Genomic DNA, 21,910 nt, shown 5'->3' on the forward strand with positions numbered 1-21,910 from the left:
TTTGACGTGATGCGTCCCTCACTCTAAATCTGGCTTGTAATGAGCTTGACAGATAAAGCATATGTGTCTGATAGCCTTCTTGGCAGCGGAAGCAGAGAGCCCTTGGTCCTTGGAGACTCTGTGAAGAGACACCGCTGCCTTTCAACAGAATGTGCTTCCGTGTGATTAGAGACTTGGGCCAAGTCAAACCCTCCTCTCATGCCATCTGCCTGTCTTAATTGCAGACGTGAATCCTCATCATCGCAGAGTAAAGCGTTTGCACTGATCAAGGGTTTTCCATAATTTCAAGAGGGTCCTGTTTATTCAGTTGATTAGAGACTGTCACTGGTTTCAGAACCACTGAGGAAACTCTGTCCGCTCTTAGAGAGACACAGATATATGCTCTAGGTCTAGACTCAATCAGCTAGCCAATATCTGTGTATTTTCTGCCGTTTAGCTTCCATTTAAACTCCCTAGCTAGATTTAATTGAACATCACACAGCACCCATGCAAACATTTCTTTGGGGAGAGGCACAATTGTAACAGCAGGGCAATTCAGCCCAAGCTGTATCCTTATGGATGCTGGTATATATGCTCTCGTATGCCTCTGTTCCTCTCCTATAAGGGTGCTGTGCAGCCAATCTCATTCATAGGTCCATATGCTTATCCACTCTCTTTAATTTAAGCCAACAGTGTGATTTAGCTACCTGTGCCAGATCAGCTCGCTAGACAGCACACACACGGCAGCAGACAGATGGCCGGCAACAATTAGACTCTGTTAAGGAAGAGCAGACTGTGCAATATAAACCTTAGTTGAATACCTGCAATTTCTGAAGATAAAATTGAAAATAACCTTTCAATTGCCAAGGGTATACATTTCCTTCAGAAAGTATTCATACCCCTTGACTTATTGTTGTGTAACAGCCTGAATTCAAAACCCCATAATGACAAAGTGAAAACATGTACTTAGAAAAGTTAGCAAATATATTGAAAAATAAATACAAAAAAATATAATTTACATAAGTATTCACACCCTATTGGCGGCGATTAGAGCTTTGAGTCGTCTTGGGAATGTTTGTATCAGCTTTGCACACCTGGATTTGGGGATTTTCTCCCATTCTTTCTTGCATATTTTCTCAAGCGCTGTTAAATTAGATGGGGAGCTGCAGTGAACAGCAATCTTCGAGTCTGGGCTTTGGCTGGGCCACTCAAGGACTTTTACATTCTTGTTCTGAAGCCATTCCAGCGTTGCTTTGGTTGTATGCTTCGGGTCATTGTCCTGTTGGAACGTAATTCTTCCCCCAGTCTAAGGTCATTTGCACTCTGAAGCAAGTTTTCTTCAAGGATTTGCCTGTATTTGGCTCCATTCACTGTTCCCTCCATCCTTTACTAGTCTCCCAGTCCCTGCCTGTGAAAAACATACCCATAACATGATGCTGCCACCACCATGCTTCACGGTAGGGATGTTGTTAGATGGGTGATGAGCTGTGCCTGGTTTTCTCCAGATATAGCACTTTACATTCAGGCCAAAGAGTTTAATTTTTTTCTCATCAGACGATAAAATGTTTTGCCTTATGGTCTCAGTCTTTCAAGTGCCTTTTTGCAAACTGTACCTTTTTCTCAGGAGTCGCTTCCATCTGGCCACTCTCCCATGAAGCCCAGATTGGTGCTGTAGAGACTGTTGTCCTTCTGGCAGGTTATACCATCTCAGCCAAGGAACTCTGTAGTTGTGTCAGAGTGGTCGGACAGGCATCTCTAGGCAGAGTCCGGGTAGTTCCATATTTTTTCCATTTCCCAATGATGGAGACCACTGTACTCTTAGAAACTTTCAACACTCTACAGATTGTTTTATACCCTTCCCCAGATATACAGTACCAGTCAAAAGTTTGGACACACCTACTAGTTCAAGGGTTTTTCTTTATTTTACTATGTTCTACATTGTTGAATAATAGTGAAGACTTCAAAACTATGAAATAACACATGGAATCATGTACTAACCAACCAGTCATTCTGTACTGGCATTACCAGAGAATTTAAAACCTGTTTTGTAATAACATAGTATATGGGATTGATTTTAAGAAATTTGGCTTAATTAATTGTATTAATATTATGGTGTTTCTATTCAGAGAAAAACGAAAAACGAAACCCTCAGGGGTTACGTTAGGACGGAATGGAAAATATAGCGATGTACAACGTGACCGTTGGGAGTAGGCTACAGGATTGGAGGATTCTAAATTGTTTGCCTTCATTAGACAACTTTGTTCCAATATTTCTGTTATGGATCCATAACGAAATCAACATTTGCATTTTGAAAGAGTATTTTTTTATCATTATTTTATTAACAAAATGTGTTTATTTGTTTATTAGACTACTGTGCAGTCTACAATACATACTGTAGTAAACATGGGAAAGTGCCTAATCCCTTACATAAGGGAGAGCAGGCCATGTCTGTACTACAGAATGCAGGGCACGTGGGAGACCGGGTTTCAAATCCCCGTTGGGGAGGAAGGAGTAGGCTGTCCTTGTAAATAGGAATTTGTTCTTAACTGATTCCATACATGTTATTTCATAGTTGCGATGTCTTCACTATTATTCTACAATGTGGAAAATAGTAAAAATATAGAAAAATCCTGGAATGAGTAGGTGTGTCCAAACTTTTGACTGGTACTTGCTGGAACGGAAAATGGCGGTCGGCAGTACAGTACTGGGCTATTTACGAGGAAGGAGTATGCTGTCCTTGTAAATAAGAATTTGTTCATAACTGACTTCAGATAAAGGTTACACTAAGAGCATAACATTACTGCACCCTAATTTTCTAATTCTTGTCTAACCAATACCCAAATGGAGATTAAGTCAAATATAAACATCCGTATTTGAATGTCCTTTTTTCTCATTATTTTATTTTATTAATGAAGCATGACGATGAAATACTGTACTGCTGTTTTGAGTTAGAAATGTAACACTTTAGAGTACTTAAGCATCGAATACATTGCAAGTTGAGGGATTTTCACAACAGTAGCCGGGTTATAAAAAGTATATTGTCCTGCTAATAGAACACATTTGCATGATGGTCTACACCTGCTACAGTTGTGAGGTCTTCACTATTATGTACAAATAGTAGAATAATACTTCAATGTACAAATAGTAGAATAATTAACAGTATATAATTTTTAACAGTATATCTAAAAAAAAAAAAAACATTCAATGATGTGACTCTCCGCCAATAATTACATTTAGAGGATTGGAGGACTCTATACTAATATCTAAGGGGCATTTTCCGTTAGGATCTGTGAGAATATCTAAGGGGCTTTTATATAATTCTAAATTAATTAATAATAATCGCTTTGTTTAAAAAGTAATGATAGTTTGGAGATTTTGTTTCCGTTTAACCTAGAGTGAGCGAGAAAAAGGCAATTCTTGAACATGGGGTGAGACATTCTCACTAATTTGTAAATAAAGCCAGTTAATAATTTAGAATGATTTATTTCTGGAGAAACCTAACTTGATTATTTAGCAGACATCACTTGCTTATATTCAGTCAACACATATCTTAAGAATATAATGGAAAATTTGAACATTTTCGTTTCTCCATGCTTGTCTCAGAGCAGTGCGAAGCGGTGCTGAAATAGACATCCACAGCGGGAAGTCTATGTATTCTGTGCCCACTCATGGTATCTCTCTTCGGTTACACATCCTTGGAATAGCAGAACAGCATAATGGTCCGGGCGGCCCCTGCTGTGCCTGGTGAGCAGTTGGTCAAGTTCTGTTGTCAGCAGAGGAACGGAAATGTCAGGGGGAACCGAAAACCTGACGAACCCACCACATACTGTATGTTGACTCTACTTGTCGGAGGTGGAGTTCCAGAGCTCACAGGTGTGCCTGGCATGGATTGTGACTCCATCTCGTTCCTTGCCTTTTCAAAGCGTGAGTGAGTCAATGACTATTCAAGCCATTGACTAACTGATGAATGAAGATGATGCGGGATCGGCAAAGGCAACCTGTAATCTGCGGCTTGGTAAGAAATGTTATATATAAATATACAGTTGAAGTCGGAAGTTTACATACACCTTAGCCAAATACATTTAAACTCAGTTTCCTGACATGTAATCCTAGTAAAAATTCCCTGTTTTAGGTCAGTTAGGATCACCACTTTGCTTTAAGAATGTGAAATGTCAGAATAATAGTAGAGAGAATTATTTATTTCAGCTTTTATTTCTTTCATCACATTCCCAGATGTTCAGAAGGTTACATACACTCAATTAGTATTTGGTAGCATTGCCTTTAAATTGTATAACTTAGGTCAAACGTTTCGGTTAGACTTCCACAAGCTTCCCACGAAAAGTTGGGTGAATTTTGGCCCATTCCTCCTGACAGAGCTGGTGTAACCGAGTCAGGTTTGTAGGCCTCCTTGCTCGCACAAGCTTTTTCAGTTCTGCCCACAAATGTCCTACAGGATTGAGGTCAGGGCTTTGTGATGGCCACTCCAATACCTTGACTTTGTTGTCCTTAAGCCATTTTGCCACAACCTTATAGTATGCTGGGGTCATTGTCCATTTGGAAGACCCATTTGCGACCAAGCTTTAACTTCCTGACTGATGTCTTGAGATGTTGCTTCAATATATCCACATAATTTTCCTGCCTCATGATGCCAGCCATTTTGTGAAGCACACCAGTCCCTCATGCAGCAAGCACCCCCACAACATGATGCTGCCATCCCCGTGCTTCACGGTTGGGATGGTGTTTTTCAGCTTGCAAGCCTCCCCCTTTTTCCTCCAAACATAATGATGGTCATTATGGCCAAACAGTTCTATTTTTGTTTCATCAGACCAGAGGACATTTCTCCAAAATGTAAGAACATTGTCCAAATGTGCAGTTGCAAACCGTAGTCTGTCTTTTTTATGGCGGTTTGGAGCAATGGCTTCTTCCTTGCTGTGTGGCTTTTCAGGTTAAGTCGATATAGGACTCGTTTTACTGTGGATATAGATACTTTTGTACCTGTTTCCTCCACCATCTTTACAAGGCGCTTTGTTGTTGTTCTGGGATTGATTTTCACTTTTCGCACCAAAGTACGTTCATCTCTAGGAGACAGAACGCGTCTCCTTCCTGAGCGGTATGATGGCTGTGTGGTCCCATGGTGTTTATACTTGGGTACTATTGTTTGTACAGATGAACGTTGTACCTTCAGGTGTTTGGAAATTGCTCCCAAGGATGAACCAGACTTGTGGAGGTCTACAATTTTTTTCTGAAGTCTTGGCTGATTTCTTTTGATTTTCCCATGATGTCAAGCAAAGAGGCACAGAGTTTTAAGATAGGCCTTGAAATATATCCACAGGTAGACCTTCAATTGACTCAAATTATGTCAATTAGCTTATCAGAAGCTTCTAAAGCCATGACATCATTTTCTGGAATTTTCCAAGTGGTTTAAAGGCACAGTCAACTTAGTGTATGTAAACTTCTGACCCACTGGAATTGTGATAGAGTGAATTATAGGTTAAATAATCTGTCTGTAAACAATTGTTGGAAAAATTACTTGTGTCACGCACAAAGTAGATGTCCTAACCGACTTGCCAAAACCATAGAGATGTCAAGACATTTGTGGAGTGGTTGAAAAACAAGTTTTAATGACTCCAACCTAAATGTATGTAAACTTCCGACTTCAACTGTATATACATATATATTACTTTTTTTTAAATCTCAGAACATTAACCATGTGTGATCGCTTGTTTTCTACTGTTCTGTAGTTTTGACCCAATGATTCGTCTGACAAACAAAGAACTTTGCGTCATGCCAGCCCAGGTATGGATCAAGCTGGCGAGACATTCAATAACATCATCTTCACAGACGAATCAACCGTGGCCCTTGAGCAATCTGCTCAAAATTGCTACGGAAAAAAAGGAAAAAGATCAAGAAGATTAACGAAAGCATAAAGATGTTGATGAATAAATGCTGTTTTGAGTTAGAAATGTAACACTTTAGAGTACTTAAGCATTGAATACATTGCAAAAATAAGTATATAAATAGTATATTGTCCTGCTAATAGGAATCATTTGCATGATGGGCTACATTCTTTATTGTAACCACAGTGTCACACATAATTTGTATCTACCTTTCCAATTACTTTAAGAGTTTGGGAATTACAAATGTGCGCTTTCTTTTTAGTTACATTGTTTAAGTTCGAACGCGCAGACTTTTTTCTTTAAATTATTGTTTTTTGTAGGATGCTACATTTTTGACCAGTTGCAATTGTAAGTAGGCCTATTAAAAAATATCCTGCCTCAGCCAGTTAAGTTATTTTATATAGGTCTAGGCTCCGAAGAAATAGACTCCAATTAAGCCCTCTTGTTGTTTGTAAAGTCAAATTCAAAATTCAAAAGGCACTCGCACATCTGAGCCATCTTTTTTGCAGGTGCATGGCAACAGCCGGATAAGATGAGGAAAAAGAAAAGGGGACCTGCACACTTCTCTTGATCGTATCACGTATCATCTTTAATAAGCTTTACGTGTCGGCCTCACGGCCTTCGTCAGAGCTTTTGTGAGTTTTTTTTAAATTAACACCCTTATGTAGACCACACCCACATTCGTTTTACGCATCGAAAGGAGGCGAAGGAAAAACCTTGTGCGCATATCCGCTGCTTTTTCTAGATAGTCCTGAAAATGATTTGTTGCAAGTTGGGGAGGGGAGGGGAGGGGAGGGGGAGAGGTTCACACCTAGCTCAAGTTGGGGAGGACAATTATTTTGTAAAGGTTGAATTGTCTATTGTTCAGCTAATAGCCCACCCTGCTATGCTTGTGAAAAACTAATAATAATAGTTTTTCCCCTTTCCACGTTAATAAAGATTCCAATTGATAAGTGTTTTTAGCCACAATTGGCCCCAACCCCAATTAATACATTTGGGCACAGTCGATAGCGTGCTGGACTTCAGGCTAGAATGTTGGTTCGAAACCTGCTCCCTGCTTGCTATAATGAATGAGTTTGATACACCTGGTATTGGATATGGCTTATAAAAAAACAAGCTAAATAGCGATTTTCGTAAATTAACTTTATGACAAAAAAAATATGCACAATTAACTAACATATTCCTCTCAATTTTTTTTGCTTGACTCGTTATGACGACATACATTTGCTTCCCTGTGATGTTTTGTCAGCCATCTTTGCTGAAGTCACTAGGGACGGGTGGCTCGCATCAAATTCGTCATTGGAACTACTTGATATGATTGGTCATATAAAAACCTTGGGACCCAAATGCATAATGAGTGCTCTAACTCCCCCTTGTGGTGGTCTGGAGCAATCAAGCCGTGACGCTGGGTACCTCTAAGTCCCGCGGGTGTAAGCTCGCAACTTTTAAAGGTGGAACCACTGTAAGTGAGTCCAAACTTTTGACTGCTACTGTATACAAATGAGATGTCTGTATTTAATTTCCAATAAATGTGCAAACATTTCTAAAAACATGTTTTCACTTTGTCATTACGGGGTATTGTGTGTAGATGAATGAGAGATAAATATAAGCAATTGTGAACTCAGGCTGTAAGACAACAAAATGTGGAATAATGAATTGGGTATGAATACTTTCCGAAGGCACTGTATCAGATTCAATTCACACAAGGCTATCACACAAAGCTAAGTATGTGTCTGGTGTGTTAATGAGAAAGCTGTTCAGAAATTGTAAAAATCAAGTAGCACTATATTCATAGACCTATCTAATTGTGTTGTGTGCCCATCAGTTGATACAGGAAATAAGCAAAAATATACCATCCAATCTGACCATGTTAATGACTACAATGGGAGCGGCAGGTAGCCTGGAGAGTAGGCAGCAGAAAATTCTGGAAAATCTCAACTGACAAATTACTTTCCCCTGAATTCTAAGTTCCCCCTGCATTCCATTTGTGTCATTAGTGGGAGAGTTGGGCATCGTTGCTGCATGCTTTCCCTGATATTTACAGGCATGATTTGTCCTCTAAGTGTTCCTATTAATTGTAATTACAGTGCCATACTTCCTGAAGATGGAGGGAGACAAAAGAGTTCCACTGAGTTTTTAAGAGCTTCTTACATGCCCAGATTTTTCCCTAATTAAAGTGCTAATCGCTTGCCTATGGGAGGGCAAGACAGGTCAGGCTAAGAGAGGATGCAGGCTCACTGCTAATATGGAGCCACGTGCCCAGGCCACTCCAACTTTCTCCCAGACTGCCGCCGACGTGCCCATGTCATTGCCCAGTTATTTCACTGATCTTAGTAGCAGAAAGCGTTTTTTTGCAGTTTTTGGTTTGGGTATTTGTTTCAAGTGTATGTGGCGTTTCTAGCTTGTATGGCGCCCTGGGAAAACCCCCCCTTCAGCACCCGCGCCCGCCCGCACCCGGGGGCGCCCCGTGCCACCACCGGTAAGATGTCGCCCTGGGTGGCTGCCCATGTCGCCCGTACCTAAATCCGCTACTGATTTGTATTAGTCTATAAATACATCTCTTTACCAAAATTCGTCATCTCTCCCATGTCTTATTCGACTAATATTTTTGAAAGTGTAAGGATAATAATTCAGCCATAGTTGTTCTGAAATGTTTATTGCTTGACAACATTTTACTCCCTCCTCTATGTTTAATATAACACACATACATTCGTTATTAATTTCGGTTGCCTAACCTGATGTGTACAACAGAAGTATTTGACTCTAGCCACAAAATTAAGGAAATTAGAAGGGGGGATCCTGGCAGGGGGGAGATTTTCGGCACAACACCTGAGCAGACCCTGCTTGTCTGCCTACACTCATCGCGAACAGAATCCTCTCTACTCTGCTCACCCAGTGCTGCTAATATTCTGCTTATCATAGTAGCCTATACACATTATGAGCAATGTTCCCTCTAAACTGCGCGCAGCTCCCCGGGACTACCGCAGATGAAATATAAGCATGAGCAGAGAAGCACAAGATTGAGTTTTCCCTTTACTGGGAACTCTATCAACGTTTCCCTTTACTGTGGGAATTGTGATCGAAGCAACGCAATATTAGCCACTTTCAATGCAACATACCGAAACAAAACTAACTATGAAAGATCTTTTGTTGTAGGCAGAACGCATCAGAGTAGGACACGATTTCATTGACAATAGGCCCGTACTCTACACAGACCGGTGTGCCATAACCAATCTGAGCCGCAGTAGGTCTACATGCAAATGGGTAGTCTTGTTTTACAACACGAGCGGTCAAGAGTACATGTGCTTGTTTTGAGATCAAATCGAGAACGACATGTAGCGACGTGTGTACATTTGTTCATATTCTTTGCTAGTTATTGAGATATTAGTCCAGTTATCAATCATTTGTAGTCAGCAATAGGAGAGTGATTGCTTCCTACAAGAGCACAAAACGTGTGCATTTCTAGGCTGCATTCCAAACACTTAAATGACAAACCCTCTCCCCTCAGCCCTCAAATTAAGTGGACACTTCTGATTACGTTTCATGAAGTCTGACGAGTTGACACTTGCACGGCAACGGGCAAAGTGAAGAATGAATGCATTTTAAAATGGGCCGCTACTTTACTTTACTATTTATATTTTGACAACTTTTACTTCACTACATTCCTTAAGAAAATATTGTACTTTTTACTCCATACATTTTCCTTGACACACAAAGGAACTTGTTACATTTTGAGTGCTTAGCAGGACAGGACAATAGTCCAGTTGATGCACTTATCAACCGAACATCCCTGGTCATCCTTACTGACTCTGATCTGGCGGACTCACACATGCTTTGTTTGTAAATGATGACTGAATATTGGAGTGTTCCTCCCTGGCAATCCGTAAAATAAAAAAATACAAAATAAAATAGTGGTGTCTGGTTTGCTAAATATAAGGAATTTGATATGATTTATACTTTTACTCTTACTTTTGATACTTAAGTACATTTTAGCAATTACATGTTCTTTTGATACTTAAGTATATTTTAAACCAAATACTTTCTTTTACCTTTACTCAAGTAGAATTTTACTGGGTGATTTTGACTTTTAATTTAGTCATTTTCTATTAAGATATCTTTACTTTTACTCAAGTATGACAGTTGGGTACTTTTTCCACCACTGCATAATTTGTCTGATTCTCTAAAATAATGGTATGGGAATAATTATGCATTTTATTTTGCAAAGCGAATTCTAGCCTCAGTGTTTACAGTCAATGCCAGCCGGAAGTTGCACAGAACTTTCACTATGTTCAAGTTTGCGCTCAGCAGACGTGAAATTTGCTCATTGATTAAAAAAAAAGGAACATTGGTCACGAGAAGGCGAGTCCGAGTCACCAATGGTTGAGTCCAAGTTGAGTCACAAGTCCTTGACTCGAGTACAACATGGCTATGGGTTTAAAAAGTCATTGGGGGCCATACTTGCAAACATTAGAAAAAGTTAAAGTTTTAGTTTAAAGTTTAAGCATCAGCCAATTAAAATCGTTGACAATGTTGCCCGTGATCAATAGCTACATATTAGTTGCCCCCGTTATATAACCTGGCACATTCAGACCTATGCTAACCTAACCAGGTGGCCGTAATTATTTCCTGTAACAAATTCCACATCAGCCAATCAAATATCTTCAACGTTTTATCTTCCAACCAATGGCATTTCATAAAATAGGTCAACTTGGCCACCAGAGGTATATATTTAAACCTCCTGTTTCAAGGTTTAATTTTGTTCCCCTTCACTTGGTCTGTCTCAAGTGCAGAGTGACAATATCGCATCCTTGACTAGGCTACTTACCAACGTTACCTTAGACAAAATTCATCAGGTTTGTTTTCGCATATATGACTAAATCCCACGTTTTTGCTTATCCATTTCACATACAGTACCAGTCAGAAGTTTGGACATGCCAACTCATTCAAGGGTTTTTCTTTATTTGTACTATTATCTACATAGTAGAATAATAGTGAAGATATCAAAATATTTTAGATTCTTCAAAGTAGCCACCTTTTGCCTTGATGACAGCTTTGCACAATCTTGGCATTCTCTCAACCAGCTTCCCCTGTAATGCTTTTCCAACTGTCTTGAAGAAGTTCCCACATATGCTGAGCACTTGTTGGCTGCTTTTCCTTCACTCTGTGGTAAAACTCATCCCAAACTATCTCAATTGGGTTGAGGTCGGATGATTGTGGAGACCAGGTCATCTGATGCAGCACTCCATCACTCTCCTTCTTGGTAAAATATCCCTTACACAGCCTGGAGGTGTGTTTTGGGTCATTGTCCTGTTGAAAACAAATTATAGTCCCACTAAGCGCAAACCAGATCGGACGGCGTATCACTGCAGAATGCTGTGGTAGCCTTGCTGGTTAAGTGTGCTTTGAATTCTAAATAAATCACAGACAGTGTCACCAGCAAAGCACCCCCACACCACCTCCTCCATGCTTTATGTTGGGAACCACACGTGCGGAGATCATCCGTTGACTTACTCTGCGTCTCACAAAGACACAACGGTTGCAACCAAAAATTAATCAGACCAAAGGACAGATTTCCACCGGTCAAATGTCCATTGCTTATGTTTCTTGGCCCCAGCAAGTCTCTTCTTATTATTGGTGTCCTTTAGTAGTGGATTCTTGCAGCAATTCGACCATGAAGGACGGGTTCACGCAGTCTCCTCTGAACAGTTGATGTTGAAATGTGTCTGTTACTTGAACTCTGTGAAGCATTTATTTGGGATGCAATTTCTGAGGCTGGTAACTCTAATGATCTTATCCTCTGCAGCAGAGTTGACTCTGGGTCTTCCTTTCCTGTGGCAGTCCTCATGAGAGCCAGTTTCATCATAGCGCTTGATGGTTTTTGCGACTGCACTTTAATAAACGTTCAAAGTTCTTGAAATGTTCCGGATATCTTAAAGTAATGATGGACTGTTGTTTCTCTTTGCTTATTTGAGCTGTTCTTGACATAATATGGACTTGATCTTTTACCAAATAGGGTTATCTTCTGTATACTACCCCTACCTTGTCACAACACAACTGATTGGCTCAAATGCATTAAGAAGGAAACAAATTCCACAATTAACCTTTAACAAGGCACACCTGTTAATTGAAATGCATTCCAGGTGACTACCTCATGAAGCTGGTTGAGAGAATGCCAAGAGTGTGCAAAGCTGTCATCAAGGCAAAGGGTGGCTACTTTGATGAATCTCAAATCTAAAATATATTTTGATTTAACACTTTGTTGTTTACTACATGATTCCACATCTGTTATTTCATAGTTTTGATGTCTTCAATATCATTCTACAATGTATAAAATAGCAAAAATAAAGAAAACCCCTTGAATGAGTAGGTGTGTCCAAACTTTTGACATGTACTGAACATCCATGTGCTTTTACCGACAAAAGGTAAAGCAGATCTATACAACATTGAAGTTCATCCTACAACATATCAAAAAGTCAAGGAATTTTGTGGACTTGTGAAATAGCTGTCATGTACTTTTATCATCATTACTTTCCTGGTGGCACACACCGCTGAAGTGGTTGACTCGAAAACAATTGTGCTCATTAACCATGGGTTCGAGGCCCCTTCACTTCAAGCATTTTTGTTAAGGAAAACAATGTTAACTACTGGTTGACGCATGTGACAAAGTGGATGATTATAATAATGCATGTATAACATTGTACCCTACACGTAGAAATGTAGCCTACACATCTATGTAATATAGCCTACAGTAGCGACGATTATTTATGTAACAGTGCCAATAGTCCATGTGTCGGTCTGCAAGAAGGACTCCCAACAAGAATCTCCTCATTAAATGTATTCGTAATCTTCATTGACAAGGTTTTCGCTGCACTTCTCTTCACAATATATGTAATTCCACATTTCAAAGATTTCTTTTTTTTAGCTCAGCCGGGATTTGAACTTTCCGCAGACGGCGAAAATCACCAGAAGCCAGGCTCGCAATACTGTGTGCTAATCATCCAATTTAACATTTATGTGTGCTTTAGTAACTTTGATTAGCAGATGGTGCTGTTTGACTGATGTTAAGGACGCTCACATGGAAAAGTGTTCTATCAGTCTAAGTACGTCAACGATTTTAATTGGCTGATACGGAATTTGAAACGGGAATAATCACGGCCACCTGGTGAGGATAGCATAGTGGGCCAGGTTAGGTAATTGGAATAGCTAACATGTATTCTTTGATCACGTGCAACCATGTCAACATATTTTATTGGCTGATGCTTAAACTTAATGACATGCTCCAAAACTTTGGTGACCACTAAACATTTTTTAAACCTCCTGCTTTGGACTGGATGTGTCAATGTATAGTTCAAACATGCATAATCTATGAGCAGAATTACTGTCTTACTTCAATTAGCCATGACATTCCTAGTTTGAAAGTTACTTTTCTGGAAGCTGTGCTGTGTCATTTTCCCTTAATATTCCCCCACGTGGACCAGTACCCTAACAATTCAAGTTGTAGCCAATGAGCTTCAGCCCCTCGCCATTTGAGAGACAGCTAGCAAGATGCACACACAGCAGAGAGAGAGAGAGAGACAACAATGACGTTGCACACGTATTGGAACATACAGTTGAAGTCGGAAGTTTACATACACTTAGGTTGGAGTCATTAAAACTTGTTTTTCAACCACTCCACACATTTTTTGATAACAAACTATAGTTTTGGCAAGTCGGTTAAGACATCTACTTTGTGCATGACACAAGTCATTTTTCCAACAATTGTTTACAGACAGATTACTTCACTTATAATTCACTGTATCACAATTCCAGTGGGTCAGAAGTTTACATACACTAAGTTGACTGTGCCTTTAACCAGCTTGGAGAATTCCAGAAAATTATGTCATGGCTTTAGAAGCTTCTGATAGGCTAATTGACATCATTTTAGTCAATTTGAGGTGTACCTGTGGACGTATTTCAAGGCCTACCTTGCTTGATATCATGGAAAAAACAAAATAAATCAGCCAAGACCTCAGAAAAAAATTATAGACCTCCACAAGTCTGTTCATCCTTGGGAGCAATTTCCAAACACCTGAAGGTACCACGTTCATCTGTACAAACAATAGTACCCAAGTATAAACATCATGGGTGCACGCAGCCGTCATACCGCTCAGGACGGAGATGCGTTCTGTCTCCTGGAGATGAATGTACTTTCTAGTGAAAAGTGCAAATCAATCCCAGAACAATAGCAAAGGACCTTGTGGAGGTGCTGGAGGAAACAGGTACAAAAGTTACTATATCCACAGTAAAACGAGTCCTTTATCGACATAACCTGAAAGACCGCTCAGCAAGGAAGAAGCCACTGCTCCAAACCGCCATAAAAAACTGGTGCACCTCACAAAATAGATGGCATTATGAGGATGGAAAATTATGTGGATATTTTGAAGCAACATCTCCAGATATCAGTCAGGAAGTTAAAGCTTGGTCACAAATGGGTCTTCCAAATGGACAATGACCTCAAGCATACTTCCACAGTTGTATCAAAAGGGCTTAAGGACAACAAAGTCAAGGTATTGGAGTGGCCATCACAAAGCCCTGACCTCAATCCCATAGAAAATTTGTGGGCAGAACTGAAAAAGCGTTTGCGAGCAAGGAGGCCTACAAACCTGACTAAGTTACACCAGCTCTGTCAGTGGGAATGGGCCAAAATTCACCCAACTTATTCTGGGAATCTTGTGGAAGGCTACCCGAAACGTTTGATCCAAGTTAAAGAATTTAAAGGCAATGCTACCAAATACTAATTGAGTGTATGTAAACTTCTGACCCACTGGGAATGTGATAAAATAAATAAAAGCTGAAATAAATCATTCTCTCTACTATTATTCTGACATTTCACATTCTTAAAATAAAGTGGTGATCCTAACTGACCTAAGACAGGGAATTTTTACAAGGATTAAATGTCAGGAATTGTGAAAAACTGAGTTTAAATGTATTTGGCTAAGGTGTATGTAAACTTCCGACTTCAACTGTATGTGACGTGGTAGACAATCTTCGGGGACCACGTTTTTCTTATTTTTCTAGATCTTTAGTCTGCAGCATTCAAAAATCCGGAGCGTCCCGAAGCTTCTACACATGAGTATATTCTTTACTTTACACACAGACAACAGCCTACTCAGGCGATTGGTGCTTGTTTAATAAAGTTAGGTCCAAGATGAATCAGTGTCTGCAAGATTACATAATCATCAGAGTATTCTACATAACCGAACAAATTATAATAGCATAGTATAACATTACTTTAAGACAAAAAGTAATGTAAAAACACACCAGAAGAAATTCACTTTCTTTAGCTGAAACGACGAAGACCAGAGCTTACCCAAGATGTTTCACAACGTCTTAAGTATGTTATATTTAGGCTTGAAGTGACAAATCAAACTGCCCAGTGTGAAAACAGTGTATTTTCCTATGATATGACATACACATTATTTTCAGCCTACGTTTCATTTCAGGGCTGTTTAAAAAAAGAAAATTACCACCCACCAGCATGGCATTGTTAATTAATGAGAAACAGCTGCAAAGCTATTCCTCTTCGTGACTGAGATGAGCCAAGCGGCCTTGTGTCCACTTGACTGTCTGAGCCATGGAGAAAATCAAAATAGGGGGTGCAAACTTATGTTTTTGCACCTCACTTTTAATTACCTGAATATTATCATAATCGATTGGATATTTAATACATTTTCACTTATTTTTGAGCTAGTCTGTATTAAAATAATATCTGACCATTTATGAATGGCATAAGTGCGTGATATGATAGCGTTTTGCAGGATGAATGGTTTTTACCACAACATTTTTGCTTTATTACACGCTCCACTGCTTTGATTGGTGTAACGTTAGCAAGAAACCACAAGTGTCTATTCAGATAATGAAAAGGCACCCGTGAAAGAAACTTCAAGGAATTTATAGTTACATGTCATTTGTGGCGCGCATGATCATGAGCAAAGTCATTGTAGCCTATCATTTCACTTCCCTTGTGAGAACCATGAGCACGGGCTGATTTGACTTTGCTGTACTGCCAAAGCCTGCCAGCAGCTTTATGGAAGATGACACAACTTTGGAGATAACAATGGATGGCAAAGTGAAAGATAGGCCAGTGGTTTCCATCTGTGGTTTAGTTTTTCCTAAATCAATGCTAATAACAAATCCAGAACCAGCAAAACAGCAAGCTGGCTAATCTTTTGAATACTCTGTAGTAAAGAAAATAACCATCAATAACAGGCAACATTAGCTAAGATAAGGTTAGCATGCTAACTAGGTACACTGACAGCTGTCAGTGCCCTATTTGTTGATGTTTATCAACTCCATATGGAAATTCCCACACTCAACTCATATGTATAAGTAGCCTTCGTCATTCTTCAGAGGTGGAACCTAAATGAGCATTTTCTTTCTAGGACAGGAAATGACATTGAAATAGTGCCGGTAACTAGGCTTGGGCGGTATACCATACACCGGGGTATTTGGGAATAGCCACGGGACATTTTTTCAATACGATCAATATCGTTGAAACTATTTCTTGGAAGTTTTTTTTTTACACATTTAAATATTTGTAGGTACTTTTTAAATAAATACTTGCAGTCAACTTGTGCAATACGTTAGGGAGATAAAGATTGTGTTCTTAATTTCACCTGTCATATAAGCTTCAGAATGAAAAATGAACAGTAGTCCCAGTCACGTGGTGTTTGTTTACAAGCACACAACAATGAGAGACCGGAGCCTTGTGTGTCACTCACTGTTGTGCAGCACACGCCAGATGATCTAGCTAGTTACATTATGGAATTCACAACTAAATGTTTGCCAGCTAGATATAATAGCTATTAAGTTAACTGTCTAAAATGTGCTAAATGCTCTCCAATTGGATTTGGTTTGCTAATTTAGTAGCTAGTTAGCCATCTCGCTACCTAAAGCGTTAGCTTCTTCCAAAATCAAGCTTCACTTACTAACAGCAGAGAATCCCCTCCTGGATCAAGAGCCATGCTGTCTAATATTTGTTTTGTGCATGCAGCAAACAGTGAGTATCAATTGTTGTTACTTGTATAACTTTGTCTGTCCTACAAATAGTTCAGGTCAGAGACCGTATAAAACTTTCGCAATCCGCTCATTAGCATTTTGTTAGCATTCTCCATGGGATTCTACATGTATTTGCTAGCATTGCTAACTTTCAGATAACAGAGGCCCAGTGGGGTTTAAAAATAGTACCCCTTGTGTTCAGTGCCGGTATTAGCGAATATGCCAGTATGGCACAAGGTCTGTATGAAGGTACAGTATGACAATCTGGATACCGTAGCATAGCCTACCTGTGTATTTGTCCTAGTGGCGCATGCTGTTGAGTTTTGGGCACATGAGAGAAGAATGTGGTGGTGTTTTTGTCTTACAAAAATGTTAGACTTGGCTATTATATTCTGTTATGTTATGTAGAATACTATGATCATTATGTGATCCTGCAGACATTGATTCAGCTTTGATATAACTTTATTAAATGAGCACCATGACTGTTTGCCTGAGTAGCCTGTTCTCTGCACATGCAGAACGTGATCCGCACACGAGCATAAGCTTCGGGATGTGCAGTGGACTTTAGTGCATCACGAAAAAAGTTGGATCCGCAGCCACTCTATAAACTAAATAGTAAACTTTTTCTAATGTTCGCAAGTATGTCCACATGCCTATTTGTATGATTTTATCTTACAGGTTCAGCAGTGTAGTTAGCTCTACTGGTGAGCAGGTGTTAGTAATGTGGATTGATGGTATAATGGCGCTGGAGGGGATGGCCACCATTTTACAGACTCTTGCTATTTTATGCGCTAATCCTAACAGTTTTTGGACATAATGTTTCGGCCATTATTTCATATGACCGGAAAGAGCTTTTTTCTGGACATCAAAACAGCGATTACTAACCTCGATTTGGATGAGGACTTCTATTTCAACAAATCGGAGGCAAAGGACATAATGGCTTTCCCAGACCAGGCCCAAATCCCCGTCACTCGGAGGAGGAAAAGGCGTGGATAGGAGTGGATAAGTTGCCATTACCCTCCGTTCTATTGTCGAACATGCAATCACTGGAAAACAAACTGGATGAGCTCTGTTCAAGACTATCCTATCAACGTGATCTGATGAACTGTAATATCCTATGATTCACCGAGTTGTGGCTGAACAAGGACATGGATAATATAAATGTAGCTGTTTTTTTCTATACATCGGCAGGACAGAACATCTGTATCTGGTAAGCAGAGGGGATGTGGGGTGTGGGGGTGGTTGTCTGTTTGTCTGTTTGTCAAAAACAGTTGGTGCGATCTCTAACCAGTCGTCTTGACGTGAACCAGTCGCCTTGATGCCTTGACGCTTTGATGACTAGAGCCAGCAAGTTGATTGTACACCTTTGGAACGTGAACTTTCTCAGAAAGCTTTGAGGATCCGTTGCCTTGATGTCTCTCTGCTGTTGGTTTTGCTCTGATAGTCCCTTTGCGTAGAGCCTTTCTGCAGTCAATGACCAAAAGCAAATGTGTGGACTGTTATTAATATTTTCATAATTTAATTACCTCAACCCAATTGAAATGGTTTGGGATGAGTCGGACCGCAGAGTGAAGGAAAAGCAGCCAACAAGTGCTCAGCATGTGTGTGAACTCCTTCAAGACTGTTGGAAAAGCATTCCAGGTGAAGCTGGTTGAGAGAATGCCAAGCGTGTGCAAAGCTGTCATCAAGGCAAAGGGTGGCTATTTGAAGAATCTGTTTAACACTCTTTTGGTTACTACATGATTCCATATGTGTTATTTCATAGTTTTGATGTCTTCACTATTATTCCACAATGTAAAGAATATAGTACAAAACAAGAAAACCCTTGAATGAGTAGGTGTTTTAAAACTTTTGACCGGTAGTGTATGTCAAACAGTTTTGTTATAGTTCAGTCTTCTGTGGTGTATATAAAGTGTAGTATTGGGATGAAAACTCAAAATGTAATACATTTCAACCCTATATCTGACATGTTGAAACTAAAACTCAGTTTAAAACGGGTGGATTCAGAAGTTCTCACCTTTACCCAAACAGTTCCTTCAACATGACAGGAGCATCAAGTAAATCTGCCTTTTCCTTGACTGAGAGGCTAGACAAGTTGAGCCTCAGGGCCCTCTACCCACCACCACAAGGCTCATGCTATCCAAGTCTGTGCCCAAACAGCTTCTACTTTTAAAAATCCACCTTTCCAGAAATAAGCCTCTCACTGTTGCCGCTTGTTATAGACCCCCCTCAGCCCATAGCTGTGCCCTAGACACCATATGTGAATTGATTGCCCCCCCATTTATCTTCAGAGTTTGTACTGTTCGGTGACCTAAACTGGGATATGCTTAACACCCCGGCCGTCCTACAATCTAAGATAGATGCCCTCAATCTCACACAAATGATCAATGAACCTACCAGGTACAACCCTAAATCCGTAAACACGGGCACCCTCAATAGATATCATCCTGACCAACATGCCCTCTAAATACACCTCTGCTGTCTTCAGCCAGGATCTCAGCGATCACTGCCTCATTGCCTGCGTCCATAATGGGTCCGCGGTCAAACGACCACCCCTTATCACTGTCAAACGCTCCCTAAAACACTACAGCGAGCAGGCCTTACTAACCGACCTGCTCCGGGTATCCTGGAAGGATATCGACCTAATCCCGTCAGTAAAGGAGGCCTGGTTATTCTTCAAAAGTGCCTTCTTCGCCATCTTAAATAAGCATGCCCCTTTCAAAAAATGTTGAACTAAGAACAGATATAGCCCTTGGTTCACTCCAGACCTGACTGCCCTTGACCAGCACAAAAACATCCTGTGGCGTACTGCATTAGCATCGAATATCCCCCGCGATATGCAACTTTTCAGGGAAGTTAGGAACCAATATACACAGTCAGTTAAGAAAGCAAAGGTTAGCTTTTTCAAAAAGAAATTTGCATCCTGCAGCACAAATTCCCCAAAAGTTTTGGGACAATGTAAAGTCCATGGAGAATAAGAGCAACTCCTCCCAGCTGCCCACTGCACTGAGGCTAGGAAACACTGTAACCACAGTGTCATAAATCTACAATAATCGAGAATTTCAATAAGCATTTTTCTACGGCTGGCCATGCATTCCACCTGGCTACCCCTACCCCAGCCAACAGCTCTGCACCCCCCATAGCAACTTGCACAAGCCCCCCCCCCCCGCTTCTCCTTCACCCAAATCCAGTTAGCTGATGTTCTAAAAGAGCTGCAAAATCTGGACCCCTACAAATCAGCAGGGCTAGACAATCTGGACCCCCTCTTTCTAAAATGATCCGCCGCAATTGTTGCAACCCCTATTACTAGCCTGTTCAACCTCTCTTTCGTATAGTCTGAGATCCTAAAAGATTGGAAAGCTGCCGCAGCCACCCCCCTCTTCAAAGGGGGAGACACCCTAGACCTAAACTGTTACAGACCTATATCTATCCTGCCCTGCCTTTCTAAAGTCATCGAAAGCCAAGTTAACAAACAGATTACCAACCATTTCGAATCCCCCAGTACCTTCTCCGCTATGCAATCTGGTTTCCAAGCTGGTCATGGGTGCCCTTCAGCCACGCTCAAGGTAATAAATGATATCATAACCGCCATCGACAAAAGACATTACTGTGCAGCCGTCTTCATCGACCTGGCCAAGGCTTTCGACTCTGTCAATCATCGTATTCTTATCGGCAGACTCAACAGCCTTGGTTTCTCAACTGACTGCCTCGCCTGGTTCATCAACTACTTCTCAGATAGAGTTCAGTGTGTCAAATTTCAGTGTGTCAAACCAGTCAGTATCTGGTGTGACCAGCATTTGCCTCATGCAGCGTGACACATCTCCTTCGCATAGAATTGACTGTTGATTGTGGCCTGTGGAATAGTGTCCCACTTCTCTTCAATGGCTGTGTGAAGTTTCTGGATATTGGCGAGAACTGAAACATGCTGTCATACACTTCGATCCAGAGCATCTCAAACATGCTCATGGGCGACATGTCTGGTGAGTATGCAGGCCATGGAAGAAATGGCACATTTTCACCTACCAGGAATTGTTTACAGATCCTTGCAACACGGGGCTGTGCATTATCATGTTGAAACATGAGGTGATGGCTGCGGATGAATGGCACCACAATGAGCCTCAGGGTGTTGTCATGGTATCTCTGTGAATTCAATTTGCCATCAATAAAAGGCACTTGTTTTCATTGTCTGTAGCTTATGCCTGCCCATACCATAACCCCACCGCCAACATGGGGCACTCTGTTCACAATGGTGACATCTGCAAAGTGCTCGCACACACAACGCCATCTGCCAGGTACAGTTGAAAACGGGATTCATCCATGAAGAGCACACTTCTCCAGCGTGCCACTGGCCATCGAAGGTGAGCTTTTGCCGACTGAAATCTGTTACAATGCCAAACTGCTGTCAGGTCAAGACCCTGGTGAGGACGATGAGCACTCAGATGAGCTTCCCTGAGACGGTTTCTGACAGTTTGTGCAGAAATTCTTTGGTTGTGCAAACCCACAGTTTCATCAGCTGTCCGGCTGGCTGATCTTCAACGATACCGTAGGTGAAAAAGCCAGATGTGGAGGTCCTGTACTGGGGTGGTTATACGTGGTCTGCGGTTGTGGGGCCGGTTGGACGTACTGCCAAAGTCTATAAAACAGCGTTGGAGGCGGCTTAGGATACAGAAATTAACATTAAATTCTCTTGCAACAGCTACTGACAGGAGTATAAAATCGAGCACGCAGCCATGACAAACATTGTCAGCAGAAGGGCCTTACTGAAGAGCGCAGTGACTTTCAACGTAGCACCATCATAAGATGCCACCTTACCAACAGGTCAGTTCGTCAAATTTCTGCCCTGCTAGAGCTGCCCCGGTCACCAGCAAGTGCTGTTATTGTGAAGTGGAAATGTCTAGGAGCAACAACGGCTCAGTCGTGAAGTAATAAGACACACAAGCCCACAGAACGGGACCACTGAGTGCTGAAGTGTGCTGCATGTACAAATCCTCTGTCCT

The 21,910-nt window shown here is 40.8% G+C and overlaps 1 protein-coding gene across 1 annotated transcript in view; it reads right to left on the minus strand.

Moving 5' to 3' along the window:
• The window catches only part of LOC106567522 (follistatin-related protein 4), a 218,173-nt gene that overhangs the window by 185,525 nt on the left and 10,738 nt on the right, over positions 1 to 21,910 (minus strand). The gene's annotated exons all lie outside the window — the stretch shown is intronic.

The sequence above is a fragment of the Salmo salar genome, chromosome ssa13 (assembly GCF_905237065.1).
Source record: "Salmo salar chromosome ssa13, Ssal_v3.1, whole genome shotgun sequence".
NCBI lineage: Eukaryota > Metazoa > Chordata > Actinopteri > Salmoniformes > Salmonidae > Salmo > Salmo salar.